This window comes from Diceros bicornis, chromosome 38 (genome assembly GCF_020826845.1).
Source record: "Diceros bicornis minor isolate mBicDic1 chromosome 38, mDicBic1.mat.cur, whole genome shotgun sequence".
Lineage (NCBI taxonomy): Eukaryota > Metazoa > Chordata > Mammalia > Perissodactyla > Rhinocerotidae > Diceros > Diceros bicornis.
The window spans coordinates 11,340,642-11,356,311 of record NC_080777.1 but is presented as its reverse complement, the minus strand read 5'-3'; positions in this window follow the sequence as shown (position 1 = coordinate 11,356,311).

Sequence of the window (15,670 nt, the reverse complement as noted above, 5' to 3'; positions counted from 1 at the left end):
CAAGGGGCATCATGCTTTGTTAGCAAGACAGTAGGTTTTAAGGCTCCAGGCCAATGATTCTCAAAACTTGCTGGTCCAATGGTCTATTGGTTGGGGCCAAAGACCAAGAGAATTTCTCCTCTATTTAGAATACCTGGATTTCAGTGTGAATATACCAATAGTCTTGAAATTAGTAATAAGTAAATTATTACATAATTTTTATTAGGAATAAGTTCTATAGATTCCTGAGTGTGGACAATTTCACATTCAGTTGACCACACAAATAGTTGGCCTCAACATAAAATAAATGGATAAACCTAGAAAGGGATGCCGTGTGTGTATGTATATGAATGACTTGCCCAACCTCAGCCATCTATGACATAAAACAAGCACACTTTTCCAGGGCTACAAGAGTAATTCCAAAACTCTCTCAAGGTCCCCAGGGTGCTTCTGCACCAGGCTTCTCATCAACCTGCCACGATGTACCTCCATCACCCAAGTCCCTTGTGGAACTGCCACTCCTCTGGTCATCATCTCTGCTGCCACAGACGCTGTCCTGTCCCCTGTCAACTCGTTTCAGTCATTAAACAAATGTTTTCCTTTGTGCTCTCCACAGCAAAGCTGAGACAAAGTCCACTTTGTAAGAAAGGTTTCACTAAATGTCCAAGGATAAAGAAATGAAAATAGCCTGGCAAACTGATGTTTGCAAGTAATTACATATCTTACTTTCCCCATAGCCAACAGGCCCAGATCTGGAAAGTCTTAACCTCACTGCCACCCTCCCGATCAATCCGCACATGGAATTCCTTAAGTTCTCCAAGTTTGGGCCTCTGGCTTGCTCCCCCAGCCTAGAATGCTCTCCCTTCCTCGCTCTCCCCTGGTTGAATGTGAGCCAATCTTTGCCTTGTCTTAAGTATCATTTTCTCTAGAAGCCTCTCACTGGCAGACGAGGGTGCCCCGTTTACGTTCTCTGCTAAGTGTCTTTTTATTTCATATTTCACAGGTATATTTTTATTTTTAATATTTAAAAAGCTCTTTGTTACCCCAAAGAATTGAAAGCAGGGTTTCAAAGAGATATTGTACATCCATCTTTGTAGCAGCATTATTCTCAATAGCCAAAATGTGGAAACAACCTAAGTGTCCATCCATGGATGAAGGGATAAACAAAACGTGGTGTATACATATAATGAAATATTACCCAGACTTAAAAAAGAAGGGAACTCTGACACATGCTACAAAATGGTTGAACCTTGAGGACACTATCTGATGTGAAATAAGCCAGTCACAAAAAGATAAATACTATGATTGTACTTTTACGAGATATGTCTAGTAGTCAAATTTATAGAGACAGAAAGTAGAATGGTGGTTTCCTGAGCCTAGGAGGATGGAGGAATGGGAAGTTATTGTTTAATGGGTTCAGAGTGTCAATTTGGGAAGATAAGAAAGTTCTAGAGATGTATGATTGTGATGGTCACACAGCAATGTGAATATACTTAATGATACTGCATTATACACTTAAAAATGGTTAAGATGGTAAATTTTACATGTATTTCACCACAACAAATAAATAAATAAAATTAATTTTTTAAAGACTATTTGTCTGGGGCTGGCCCAGTGGCACAAGCCGTTAAGTGAACACACTCCGCTGCGGCGTCCTGGGGTTCGCCGGTTCAGATCCCAGGCATGCACCGACACACTGCTTGTTGAGCCATGCTGTGGCAGCGTCCCATATAAAGTAGAGGAAGATAGGCACAAATGTTAGCTCAGGGCCAATCTTCCTCAGAAAAAAGAGAAGGATTGGTATCAGATGTTAGCTCAGGGCTGATCTTCCTCACAAAAAAAATAATAAATAAAATAAAGACTATTTGTCTAACACTCCTCTCCCACTCTAGAGTGTAAACTCTCTGAGGACAGGGACTATGTCTGCTTTTTCACTGTTACATTCCTGTGCCTGACACATAGTAATCACTCTATATATATTTTTTGAAAATAAGATGAGTGAATAATAATAAGGGCCAGGTCATCCCACCTGTGCAGGCGCACCAGATGTATCTGTCTCAAAGTTCCCCCCAGTTGAGACCCCCAACCCCAGACAGGAAAAACATCCACTTACTGTGCAATCTCCATCATTCGAGTTCTCATTTCCTGCCTCTATATCTGCCTCTACCCAGGACGCATGATAATGAACATACCCCCCTCCCCAGACCCTTCCAAGGAATCCCCCAGGAAGTGTGGCCTCATTCCTTGGACCCAGAAGGACAAGCTTATCAGAATATGATATCACATCAGTACACTTCCCAAAATCTTAGTCATTCTGTCTGAAATAACCCCACAGTTAGGACAAAAAGTCCCACCAGGGATAGCTATGATGAACTTCCCTACAGTAGTGAGTGGTGAAGAGTGTGTTGGCAAGTCATTCTTCAGTGTCAACACTTATCTCCTATCAGTAAGTGCTCAAGCCAAAATACCTACGACTCCATAAGAACATTCCAGTTTTCAGCACAAGATACTCAACTCACACAGAGCCAAAAAATATTTATGCTCCCCATTTCCTCTCCTCTAAAAAATTCTAGAACATGAAAAAAAATGAATATGGCTCTGGCCCAGCCATATACTGCAATTTACATTACTAAGCATGATACTTACTTTCTTAGCCTTAAACTTTTTTATTCAGGTTATAACAGTTTTGAACTTTGCCTCAAAACTTGCTTAAAAATTGGTAACCAAATGGCATATTCTAACTGGTCCTTCTAGGACAAAGAGACAGTCTTCCCTAAAGAAATACTGAAGTTTCCAATTTTAATTAGATATAAAATTGATTGCAAGTTTAAATGGTAGGTTTTACAGTTCTTACTCATCATGATGGCAAAAACTTTTGGGTTTGATTTTTAACCAGCATACTCATTACTTATACATATGCCCAGTAAGAGTAGATACTCACTTTCTCGTCAAATCTCTACTCTTTTAAATATCCGTTCAGTTCTTGTAGAAAGCATCAGCTTTGTATCAGTTTCTTTATTAAAAGTATTATATCAATATTAAAGATATTTCTTTAATATCTCTCTCTAATATTTAGTAATGCTTCTCTCAAACCTGAATTTTTATAGCAAAAGGAGCCAGCAACAAGGAACAGGAAATTGTCAGCCTCATATTAGAGCTTATGGTGAATTTTTGAAAACCCGTATCTTGATTCTATAAACCTGGAAGTTTTCTTGTTTTATTTCCTCTTCCAAACAGAGTACACTCTGTCTCATCGTAGACATGAAACTAGAGGAGACAAATCTATCTCCCTCTCCAAGGGCCGTTCCAGATCCCGATTTCGCTCTGAATCATACTCTGAGCACTCTTCTGACTGGAGTGACCTAAGCAAGCTTTGCCTATCTACCATCATCACACATCACACACTGAGACCAAGACTGCAGGAATTTTATCTTGTGCAAACTAGGGTGCTATACATGAGAAGCCACTGAAATAAAACTAAATATTCTGCTGCTTTTGAAAAAAATTCCAGGTAGATGGCTTTACCTATCCCGTGGCCTGATGATGCTGCCTCTTTCCCACAGGGTGGTTTTCACATGGAAGGGGCGGAGCCAGAGCACCTGTGTGATTTGGGACTGCAGTAAAAATTGAGCTTTCAGGAGCTGTTCTTTCATGGCGGCATCTCAAGAGCTTGGAGAGTCGTTCAGTGAGGTGGTACTTCATAGACGTTATGTGTGCAGACTCTGGAACCAGCCAGGGTGCTTTCCAGCTACGCCACTTACTAGGCATATGACTTTGAGCAAGATATCTAATGTCGGAGTCGGCTGGGTGGCATAGTGGTTAAGTTTGCACGCGCTGCCTTGGCAGCCTGGGGTTCACAGTTTCGGAGCCTGGGCCCGGACCTACGCACTGCTTATCAACCCATGCTGTGGCAGGCTTCCCACATACAAATTAGAGGAATATGGGCACAGATGTTAGCCCAGAGCCAATCTTCCTCAGCAAAAAGAGGAGGATTGGCAAAGGATGTTAGCTCAAGGCTAATCTTCCTCACCAAAAAAAATAAAAAATAAAAAAGATATCTAATATCTCTCTGTCTCAGTTTCCTCATCTATAAACTAGGGATGATAGTTCTCCCCACCTCAGAGAACTGTTATGAGAGCAAAATGAATAATACACATAAAATGTGCACTATATTATCTGCACACACAAACACCCAATAAACGTTAGCTCATATCATTATTTACTTCTTCCTATAATGGATTTCTAGCTCCCAACGTTTTCCAGAACCTTGACTCAGACCTAATCCTTTAAATTACATCTCACTGCACCCTCCTTTCCTCAGTTACCCCTGGAAAATAAAATGTCCCCTCCCTATATTCACCTGGTCCATTTTGGGATCTAACAGGAAACCAGAAATGGAGAGAATTTAAAGAGAGAAAGGCAGATGAGGAGTCTCTCACAAGCAGGAAGACCAATCTCCCACTGGTGTGCTCTGCTCAAGAAAAAAAAATGCACCTGAAATATTTGCTCTGAGAAATGAAGGGGAAAAAAGAATCTCATTCAATATTTAGGTGTTTTAATTTACCTAGCGAGGACCAAAATTCCTTGCAGGTAAATCGTGTATGCCTGTGTGTGACCCCGAGCCCGCTAATAGCTAATAAATTGATCTACTGATAGTTTAGCCAAAGAATTCTTTCAATGAATGAAAGACTCTGGGCTGCTTCTTTCTACCTAACACAACTCTGTCCTAGTTTTGTTTGGGGTTCCTGGTGTGGGGCATATAGAAGAGTGGGATCTGTCAAAGCTTACCTCTTTGTCATTGGACTGCTGAGGAATTGAAAGCTAAACATGTCCATTAGCCTCATCAAATCAGAGGCCATGCTGAAACCGCCATCAACTTTATGAATGGCAGTGAAGCTCCACGGAGGCTAAAGAGAAGGAGTACTAAAACGAATTCGATGAGAGGACGTTCCATTTCGCTTTATCTTCCTTATGTGAAAAGTCCTTAGGGACAGGACACGGGGTGACAAGTAGGCATAGGGACATGTAAGTCACTTAGTGATTTTCCCATAGTGGACACCAACCTGAGCAGGTGGGGTGGTTTGAGGAGGCCTGAGGTGACAGATGGCCCAGCTGTAGCCATTTGCCCCAGGAAGCGTGTTGGCAAGTCCTTTCTACAGTCTTCTTTGCCAACACTTACCTCCTGTAAGTAACTGCTCAAGCAAGCTATGTGGTGAGACAGGGAGAACATTTACACAGAGAGGTTGCTCTGCTGTGAGGTATCTCCTTCCACTGGTCTTGGAAGCTGTGCCTTGGGTTTAGGGTACCACTGGCCACTAGCTGTCCTCCTCTCTGCTCAAGACCTGGAACCCAGAAAGAGTACAGGTTTGGAGTGGAATTGGGGATGGTGGCAAGTAGAGAGCATATCTGATTGTCTTTTCCGTCATTTTGAGAGCTTTTCTTAGAAAAGAAGAAGTCCATGGATATAGATTTGCAATAACAGACTGACGTGGGTGAACAGTGTGCAATGGATTGCCAGGGATGTGGTTCACTAGTCCATGAGCATCTGGCAGGGTAGATTTCTGAAGAACGCTCACTTCCTTCAGGTCTCTGCTCCCCACCCACTTGGTTGTTGTGCTCTGTCATTCTTATCACCATCTGACGCAACCAGGCATTCATTCACTTGCTTCCCTGGCTCCTCCAGCCAGAGTGTAAGCCCCCTAGGAACCAAGCCTGCTTTGTTCACTGCTTTATCCCCAGCACCTAAGATAATGCCTGGAACACAGGAGGTGCTCAATGAATAACTGCTGAATAAAGGAGTTAATTTGTTGTGGTGGTTATATAGTTTTAATACTAGACTCCTGGAGACAGAAAAGGACGCCAGGCATTAACCTTAGAATAGTCCAATCTCATTTCATAGCTGAGGAAACCGAGGCTCAGAGAGGTCATGGTTTGCTGCAAATCTTGCTGACCCAGAAGATCAGACTGAGGCTCAATGGACCGCTGACCAGCCTGGCCTCAGTGAGCATAGACAATTTTGCAGAAAACATATGACATATTATGGAGTGGTGGAGAAGAGCTGGAAGGGAATTCCCTGAACACTCCTGGGACATTCCCCAAATGGAAAGGGGAGAACCGATCCCAGAGAAACAGAACAAACAATGACAACTAGGAGCCACCACGCCCCTGTCAGACAGGCTGCACACCTGGGGATGGCAGTGCCGTAAAACAGATGGCTGCACTGAAACGCAGCAGCTGTCTGTGGCAGTACAAAGCGAGCACCCCTGGTGAATATCATTGCAGTGAGCGGAGTGCTAAAACGCAAAAATGAGGAACATGTAAGCAAAATAGATACACGTGAATTTTTTAATTTTTAGTGTACACTTTCAATTCCATTCCCCCCCCAGAAAGTAGGCTCCATGAAGACAGGGACTTTTCCTCTCTTATTTAATAGTTATTCAGTAAATACATGAAAAGATGAATGAAGTAATTATTAAGCATCTCTCATCTGATAGACATAGTGTTAAGCACACAGGATCGTTCCTACCCCAGGAGCTCAGCAGCCAGAGTGGGAGGTAAAGTAAGCCCCAAACTGCCACACAATGTATTTTGTGTTAGGATAGAACTGTGAAACGATCCCAGAGGAAGCTGGGCTTCAGGGAGTTAGAAGGTTTCAAGAAATGCACCAGGTAGACGTTGATGATTAATTCGAGGGTTGTAAGAAAAGTAGAAATGAGTCAGGAATAGAAGATGGGAACTGAGGCAATAGCATATGCTACTGCCCAGAAGCAAGAGGGGGTGAGAGGAACCCCAAGCAGCCCCATATCACTTAGAAACCATGCAGGCTTTCAAATTAGACAGACCTAGGTTCAAACCCTAACTCTGCTTCTTACTACCTGAGTATCCTGGGATAACTTACTCAAATAGTCTGATCTTTGGTTTTAAACATCTATAATGTAGGGAAAATTTTGCCAATATTTCAGGTTCTTTCAAGGATTCCATGAGATTGTGCTTTCTGTAGAGGATTAGGTACATGGTGGATCTCAGGAATTGACCATTGGCTGCCATTGTGTGTGGAAGATGGATGAAAGATGACCTGAGATGGCAGGCCAATGCCAACTCATAGATGGCTTGAGAAGCCACCTCATGGCTTGAAGATACCTTGTGAATTTTGTACTTTGACCGAGAGGCATGAGAAGGAGTTGCAAGGTTTTAAGGAAGGGAGAGATGTGATCAGTTTTACCTTTCCTGTGAGAGTAATTACAAGCGTGGATGGGGTTGGGGTTATAAGAGGGCTGACAGTGAGACCATGTAGTAGTCACCTGCAATAATCGAGGCAGGAAATAAAGGTCTGAACTCAGGAAGAAGCAATGCAGATAGAGAGGAGGGGATGTCCATGGGATATGTAGAAACAAGATTAAAAGAACTTGACTATTGGGCCGGCCCCATAGCTTAGGGGTTGGGTGCGCGCTCCGCTGCTGGCAGCCTGGGTTCAGATCCCGGGCGAGCACTGAGCGCCGCTTCTCCAGCCATGCTGAGGCCACGCCCCACATACAGCAACTAGAAGGATGTGCAGCTATGACATACAACAATCTACTGGGGCTTTGGGGGGAAAATAAATAAATAAATAAAATCTTTAAAAAAAAAAAAAAGAACTTGACTATTCATGGCTCCTATGGAAGGAATAGAAGTCTAGACAGTGCTTGCTCTTCTGACCAGGGCCACACCCAAACAGTTTGTTACCAGTTGGCAATGAAGTAACTACAGAATCAAGAGTAAGAGTTTAAGAAGATTCACAGCAAGATATTTTTATTGAATTTTATAAAAGTAGCAATCTGCATTGGATACTTCATCTTAGATAGTATGCGAATCATTGGTCTACCACAGTGCTGTCCAATGGAAATAGAACGCAAGCCATGTAGGTAACAGGTGGAATGTGCATTAATAATATATTTTATTTAACTCAGTATATGTAATCAATCAACATGTAATGAATATAAAAATACTAATGAGATATATTACATTCTATTTTTCAAAATCCAGTGTGTATTTTGCAATAGTAACATATCTGAATCTGGATTAGCTACATTTCAAGCACTCAACAGTCCATGTGCACAGTGACTACCACATTGACCAATGAAGATCTACAATATCTACCAGTTGCTAGTTTAAGTGATTGATTGAGCAGAGGGTCACTCATTAACCATATCTTAGAGGAGGCATAGTGTTAGAGGGAAATGCCTCCTTGCCACTCCTCTAATTTTACTGCAGAGAGATTTCTCCTAAAAGTGCCTAGCCTCTTGCTCCAACTCTTACTCCTCCCCTGCAGAAGTGGAATGAGTTTCTTGTCAGTAACTTTGGGGATATAAACTGGGCATGTCCAGCACAGCAACTGCATTCTTCTTTAGGAGTCAGCTGACCAGATAGAGCAGGGAGCTTTACTTCTACTCTTGGAGACCCCCTCCATGTAGGGAGGCCTGCCTTGGCCTCACACTGCCCTGATCGGGAGGGTAAATCCTCCTAGTTCTGAGGTTGTGTCTGCAAGCTCCTTTGACCCTCACAATACGTCATATCCTTCAAATTAACCTTTATCGTGAATAAAGGTAATATTCAGCCTCCAGCTCTGTCTAAGAAGCAGAGGCTGGCTCTAGGGATGAGTGTGGGTGGGGAGGGTCTCAGCAAAGGGGTGGACCTATCAGAAGGGGATTTTGGGGTACAGATGGCCATAGCTTGACCTTGAATTAGACAGCAACTGGCCCGAGCACAGATGTGTGGCGCATGCAGGGGCTCAGCTGCTGGCAGGCAACAGAATCTTTAGTGAGCAAGTACAGCTGAGGTGAGAATTCAATTATAGGAAAAAGAGAGCCTCTCCTTATGCCATTGTTTTAGACTTCAGGGAGTGTACACTATTTGCTGTTTTTACACTTCAAAAAAATTGAGTTCCACATGTGTGTCAGAGAACTAGGAGGTTCTAGGTTTGAATTGTTAATGCCAGCCCTAGCAACAGTATCCTAGCAGTCCCAAACTCCATTCTATGTCCTTAAGAAGGGAACAACGGAGGGATTAATCTTAGATTTAGGTAGTTTGCTTCCAAACTCAAGAATGAGCCACCACCAAATGGACTCAAGTTGGTCCCTGATTCCTTAAGAACAAGAGATGGAGATAGTTTCTTGGCCTTCAGCAACTCCATAGTCATATTCGCATAGGACTGTATAACACCTGTGAATAAGAGGATGTGGTTGCTTTATAAATAGATATATCCCACACTTAATTCACTCAGTCCAAAGCTGAGTAGGTAGCCCCAATTCTGGGGCTTGACTAGTAGGACCTTTTATCACACAAATAGTGCCCTCCAAATTAGCATTTATAAGCTATTATGGTAATATTTTGGCTTCCAACTAATTACTTATTTTTTATTTAACATTTTCAACACAAAGTTCTGACAAAAATAATGAGTTTCATTTTGGAGATATTTTTTAAATGTCAGGGAGATTTCAGGGCATTCTATAGGCAATTGACTAAATTGTCTGAAGATATTAAAATGAATTTAGGTGGAGATGAAGATACGGAAGTAATCAATATATGTATAGATGGTTTTTGAAGACAGAGATGTATAAGAGGTCTTTTTAGAAAAGAGAAGAGAAACTTTTTAGAGAAGAGAAGAGAAGCTTCTTAAAAGAGAAGTTTTTTAGAGAAGAGAGGAGGCCAAGAACTGAACTCCAAAAATGACCAACATTTGAGGGATGGACAAAGAAAGGAAAGAAACCAAGGAATTGACAGAAGAAAACAAGAGTGTTATTTCTATGGATGAAGATGGAAAGAATGTTTTAAAAAGAAGGAAATGGCCAACAGTGTGACTGCTCTTTACAAATGTAGTCATTCAATAAATACTTATTGAGTATCTACTCTACGCAGAGATTATTCCAAGCACTGAGAATTCAATAGTGAATAAGACAGATAAAGTCCTTCCCCTCAGGAGTTTGCAATCTAGTGCAAATTCATATAGATCAAGTAAGATAAAGAAGGAACAAAAATCGTCCATTGGGTTTGACCACCAGGTGGTCATTAGGAACTTCCGCAAAAGCAAATGCAATGGCATGAAGGGTTGAAAGCAGACGGGAGTGGATTTAGGAAACTATGGGAACTGGGGCAGCAATAAGACAGAACCGTACCTGGTGGTTATTGAGAATATTTGGGGGGTGCAGAACAAAGAGCCAGTAGAGAGAGAAACTGAAGACCCAGGAAAGAAGATAAAAACTTCCAGAACAAACTTATAAACACGTGCATGGGGAAATATAGCTTATTATGGTACAAATTCTACTCTGAGATAATCATAAGGAGATTCAATTTGGCAAACCCTCTCCGAGTGCCTTATTACACGTTGGGCTCTCTGCTAGATGCAGGAGGATATTCTTTGATCTTAAGGGTCTCTCTGTTCACTACAACAAATGAACAAGAATAATTAAAATGATCATATCATGTATCGAGTGAGACACTGCTCTAAGCACTTATAGGAAATATCACATTTAATCTTCCCAGCAAACCATGCAGGAAGGATGATTCTCATTCCCCCTTTGACAGATGATGCCGCTGAGAGACAAGAAGGGGAAGTACTTAGCCCAAGAGACAGGCTGGTGAATGACGGAGCCAGGAATCAAAACAAGCCAATTCGAGACCAGAGCCCAGGCTGTTACCCACAGAAGTTAATCTGACTTGCTTTTGTTTACCCTCTTGCAATATTTACACTGAAATAAAGTCTCTTTTCAGGTTAGGTGGTTACTTGTCAACACCCATGACCCTCAGAGTCCAGCCTCTGGTGTATCTGGGAGGTGAGTTCATAATGAATGTTTGTCTTACTTTAGCAAACTCAGAGAAGAGGATGAACACACCCCCTGCTGTGGATTATTGTTTGACTCGAAGGGCTGAGACCTGGTAAGCTCATCTCTGCTTTCCAAAACCTTGACAACTATGGAAGGCTGTAGTCATTCTTTTGAACAAGAAGTCCCTCAAGACCTTCAGAACATTGTCTGTGACTCTTACGCCATCTGCCTAAACCCAGATGAAAATGGGTGTGGGACAGACAGAGGCAATATAGTGAACTATAGGAAACATATGGAAACAGGACAAATGGAGTGGAAGACTTTGTGTTTTACTCTCCAGAGATCATCAAGTATAAGAAGACAATGAAAATAAAGTCCTAGAGGACACAAAAAATTGGAATGAATCAAGAAACATACTAAATGCTTAGATGAGTAAGCCTAAAAATAGTAATATATTCCATTAAGGCAACCCCAATAAATCCTACTGACACTTTAAAAAAAAAATGACAAAATAATTCTAAAGTTAATTTGAGAAAAAAATAAAATATTTAAAAAGAAAATAATAGTGGAGGCTAGAGAAAGAGACACTTGTCCTACCAGATAAGAAGCTGTGTTATGACAAAGCCACAATCATTGAAATGTTGTGGTTCTGAAGCAGAACTAGACTGACAGATCAATGGAAGAGAAAACAGTCCTGAGAAAGATACAAGCATATGGAGGAATTTAGCATATTATTAAGCTGTCATTTCAAATCAGTAGACAAATGAAAAATTTTCCAGTAAATGCTGTTGGGACAACTGGCTAGCTGTTTGAATAAAATTTAATTTGGATTTTTACCATGTGTCTTATTCCAAAATAAATACAGGATGGATTAAATATTTAAATGTAAATCAAACACACAAAAACACTAGAAGAAAGTGTAGGTGGACGTTTTTATAATTCTAATGTGTAGAATTTGCTAATCATGCCATCAAAGTGAGAAACCATGAAGAATAAATTTGAACACAGAAGAATTCAAAACATTTATATGGCAAAACCCACTGACACCAACATTAAAAGAGAAGAAAATTAATAAAACATATGTCAGGGGCTCTTTGACAGGATGCTGAGAAAAATTAGATATTCATGCTTCTACGAAATAAAGTGCGGTCTGAAGAACTCATAGAAGAAACACTCCCTTAGGATACTCCAGATCAGGAACTCTTCCCTGTTCAAGGGCACAACTAAGCAGGGAGACTAGCTTCCTGCTTTAACTGAGCTTATGATCCAATGATAAGTGAGAGGGAGATAGGAAAAAAATTTCTTTAATGTCACATAGAGAGGAGTACTATGATGACAATGAAGCAGAGTGCTGCACAGGAGAGTTGGGGGCGGGGGCTGGTGAGGAACATGGGTCAGGGAAGGTCATTTTGAGGAGGTGATAGTTAACCTGAGGTCTGAAGACCACAGGGAGCAGTGCAGCAGAGAACTGGGGCACAGGCTTCCCAAGTGAGGGAAGCAGCCAGTGCATGGCATGAGGTAGGAAGACACTGGCCTGTTTGAGGCGATGAGAGAAAGCCAGGTGGCCACAGCATACAAAGCAGAAGGAAGTATGGTACGAGAAGAGGCAAAGAGCTGATGCAGGCTGCAGATGTACACAACTGTATAAGCCAGGGTTACTTTTTCCTCTAAACGTGAAGGAAGCCATTGGACCTTTTAAGTAAGTGACTGACTTCTGGCTCCCTGAAGGAAGAGGCTGCTGCTTCTATTGCTTTGAAATTTCCAACAGAGCCTACGTTTGCCACTGGTACATGGTGAGGCTCCAGGTCTGTTCCACCCACAATCAAACCACGACATAAGGCGAATCCATTCAAAACAGTGGAATGGAAATGCCAGTATCGAGAAGGTATCCTATAGAAAGAATTGCCGGGCTCGTTCACCGAATCTGACATGCATTCTCTTTCCTCAGCCCTCTTAGCTCTTCTTTGCACTTCCTTTTTTATTTACACTTTGCCAGCCCAACCCAGTTGAAGGCTAGTTTTACACACGCTTCCTATTTCAGAATCTGAGGTCTTTTTGAAAGCTCAATGTTTTATAAGCAGATAGATGGGCTTTCTTTTAAAAGAAATTTGGGTTGTCATGGAAATGTGAAAATTAACCAGAAGCTGGGGTTTTGTATTTCCTGGACTAACCAAGAAAAACCATGTGTCTCTCAGAAAGGGCTTACATGTGAATAGGGAGGAGACTGATATAGAAAGGGACGTGAGCATCCGTGTTTGTGCGCACACACGGGCAGGGTGGGGGTGTGGAGATACATAAGAACACAACACACACCTTGGGTACCAGACACCTACATGGAGCCCAAACTTAAATACAACTCCCCATAAACTGACTGTGACTCCATCCCTTTCTTTCCCACTTCAGAAAGCAGTGGGAAATTCTGTGAATTAAGAGAAATTAAAAGGGCAGTTGAGTGTATTGAAAACGCAATGGAAGAAATGAACCCACTCTGCCATTTGCAAAACACTTAGTTATGTCATGAGAGAATTCAATTCAGAATTCAAAAGGTACGTGAAATTGTTATTCCCAGCAAGCAGAGGTCCAAAGAACAGGAAAACCTGAAATACACTGTATTATAGTCAAAGAAAAATTACTATAAACTCTAAGTAATTAATAGAAACAATTAATCAGTAACTCAATGGACAATAATTTGATAAATTAATGATTCAATGAACTGCTTTTAGGCAAATAGATCTGCTCTACTGAAGCGTGCTTGTTACTATTTCAGATCTCATCTGAAACATTTATTGAGCCTTTCTCTCATACTGAGAGCTGAGAGAATGTAAGGCCTTATGATACCTAGTCTGTGAAACCAAAGGAGCACGAGCACATCTCTGCCTACGTTTCTGGAGCCCAGAAAGGAAGCATTGCTGCTACCTGAGCAGCTCTCCCTCTACGAGAGTTCAGACACTTGTTTTGCTTAAAGTGTAAAAAAATGCCCTTTTTTCAAATCACGTTTTATTTATATGAGATGATGATATCACAGCAAAGCTATTTTATTGTTATAGAAGCTTGTAATAAGTAAAGAAAATAGGGTTGTAGAAAAAAATTTAAAAAACCATATTTTGGTTTTAACATCTTCATTTTTGTTAAATGAAACATTGGTTCTGGAAGCCAATTTTTCCCACATTATTTATAAAATTTATAAAATTTTCAGAGGAACCCCCTCTGTGGCATTCCACCACATTCGTTCAGCAAACATTTACTGAGTATCCATCGGCTAAGCTTGGCTCAGTCAATCACAAAGAGTTCTTGTTTCCTTGGGGTCGGTCGGCATTGAGACGCGTAAGTATAACAGCAGGTATTATTATTGCCATGATGGATGTTCCCCGGCATCCAGGCAGGGTACAGAGGAGCTTTAGGGAACCCTGTCTTCTCTCATGGGACTTTTACCTCTCTTTTTCTCTCGAAATATAAAGCAAAAGTAATTTTCAGTTAAACTTGACTGCTGTGATTATGCTGATTCCAGGTTAGCAAGCTAAAATGCAAGTGTGGTGCTAATGACTAGAACACGCAAAGGGGTCTGAACCCGTGGGATCTGATGCGCAATCCAATAAACTCACAAACATCAAAGTAAAATAATCAAATCTATTAAATAACCCATCAGGCACGAAGGAAGAGAGAAAAAGGGGAAGGAGCATATGCTTTGGTATAAGGCCTGAATCTCTGAACTAAACACACAAACACAACATACACACAGAAGGACAGACACACATGCCCCCCCCACAGACACACTCACACTATCAATCACACACACAAACATTCACACCACACACTCAGACACACACATGTAATAAAAATTGTTGGAATAACTGTCATCTCAGTGACTCATTCCTGGATCTTACCAGTTCTCCAAGTATGAAAACCTCACACAAATATCATCTGCCCTACATATTTAAGAGCAACAACTGGACCCACGTACCTCAGTTGCAGGGGAACTTGAGGATGGAAATCCTGTGAGGATAGGTAAAAGCCCAAGTGATTGGACCATATGGAAGGGCCAGGGGCAAAATGGAACCCAACGATGGTCTCCAACATGTCCACAAGTATTATAACTGCTCTTCCCACCTGCATTACACACTCCCTTTTCCGGTTCTGCAAGTCTACCTTACCGCCTTCTATCGCCAGATTTTTGGAAAGACTCCACCTTGTGCCTAGATATAAGGTAAATCAGAAGTACTTAGTGAGCAGCTACTGGGTACACCTCACTATCCCAGGTATCCAGGGAAGATATCATAGGACAAAGGAGACAGTCCCTGATCCCGAGAAATGCCTAAGTTTGCTGAAAAGACAACATCACACAATTAGCCAATATGGTGAAACTTGTGAATCAGATCTAAGTTGCAAGACAGAGAAGTGGTAAAGCTAGAAGTCTCAGAGAAGTCATGGAATGCTTCATGGAGGAATGGCACTGAGTTGGACCCCAATACCTCGTTCTTACTCCTGAAACTGTGGTGTGGAGGCTGGGTACCCCACCTGGAGGGCAGCACACCATGGTGGAGCGGGTGGTTGTGGGCACACCGTTTTCTGCCTGACAGACCTGGTTCAAATCGTGATTCTGCATGTAACTATGTTTGTGGATTCAGGGAAGTCATTTCATCTCCCTGAGTCCTAGTTAACTCATCCATAAAATGAGACTAAAGGACTAATGTGTGCAAAGTCCCACATTAGTGCCTGACCCACAACAGTTGCTTAATCCATAGTAATTAGCATCATCCAAAGAGACAGAAGGATGTTGAAGGATGAAGCTTTTCCTACGATATTTTAGTCAGTTTAATTATATACCTGAAATCATTAAAAGTTACCAAAGACCTCCAAATCTTTTTGTGTGTGTGTGAGGAAGATAAGCCCTG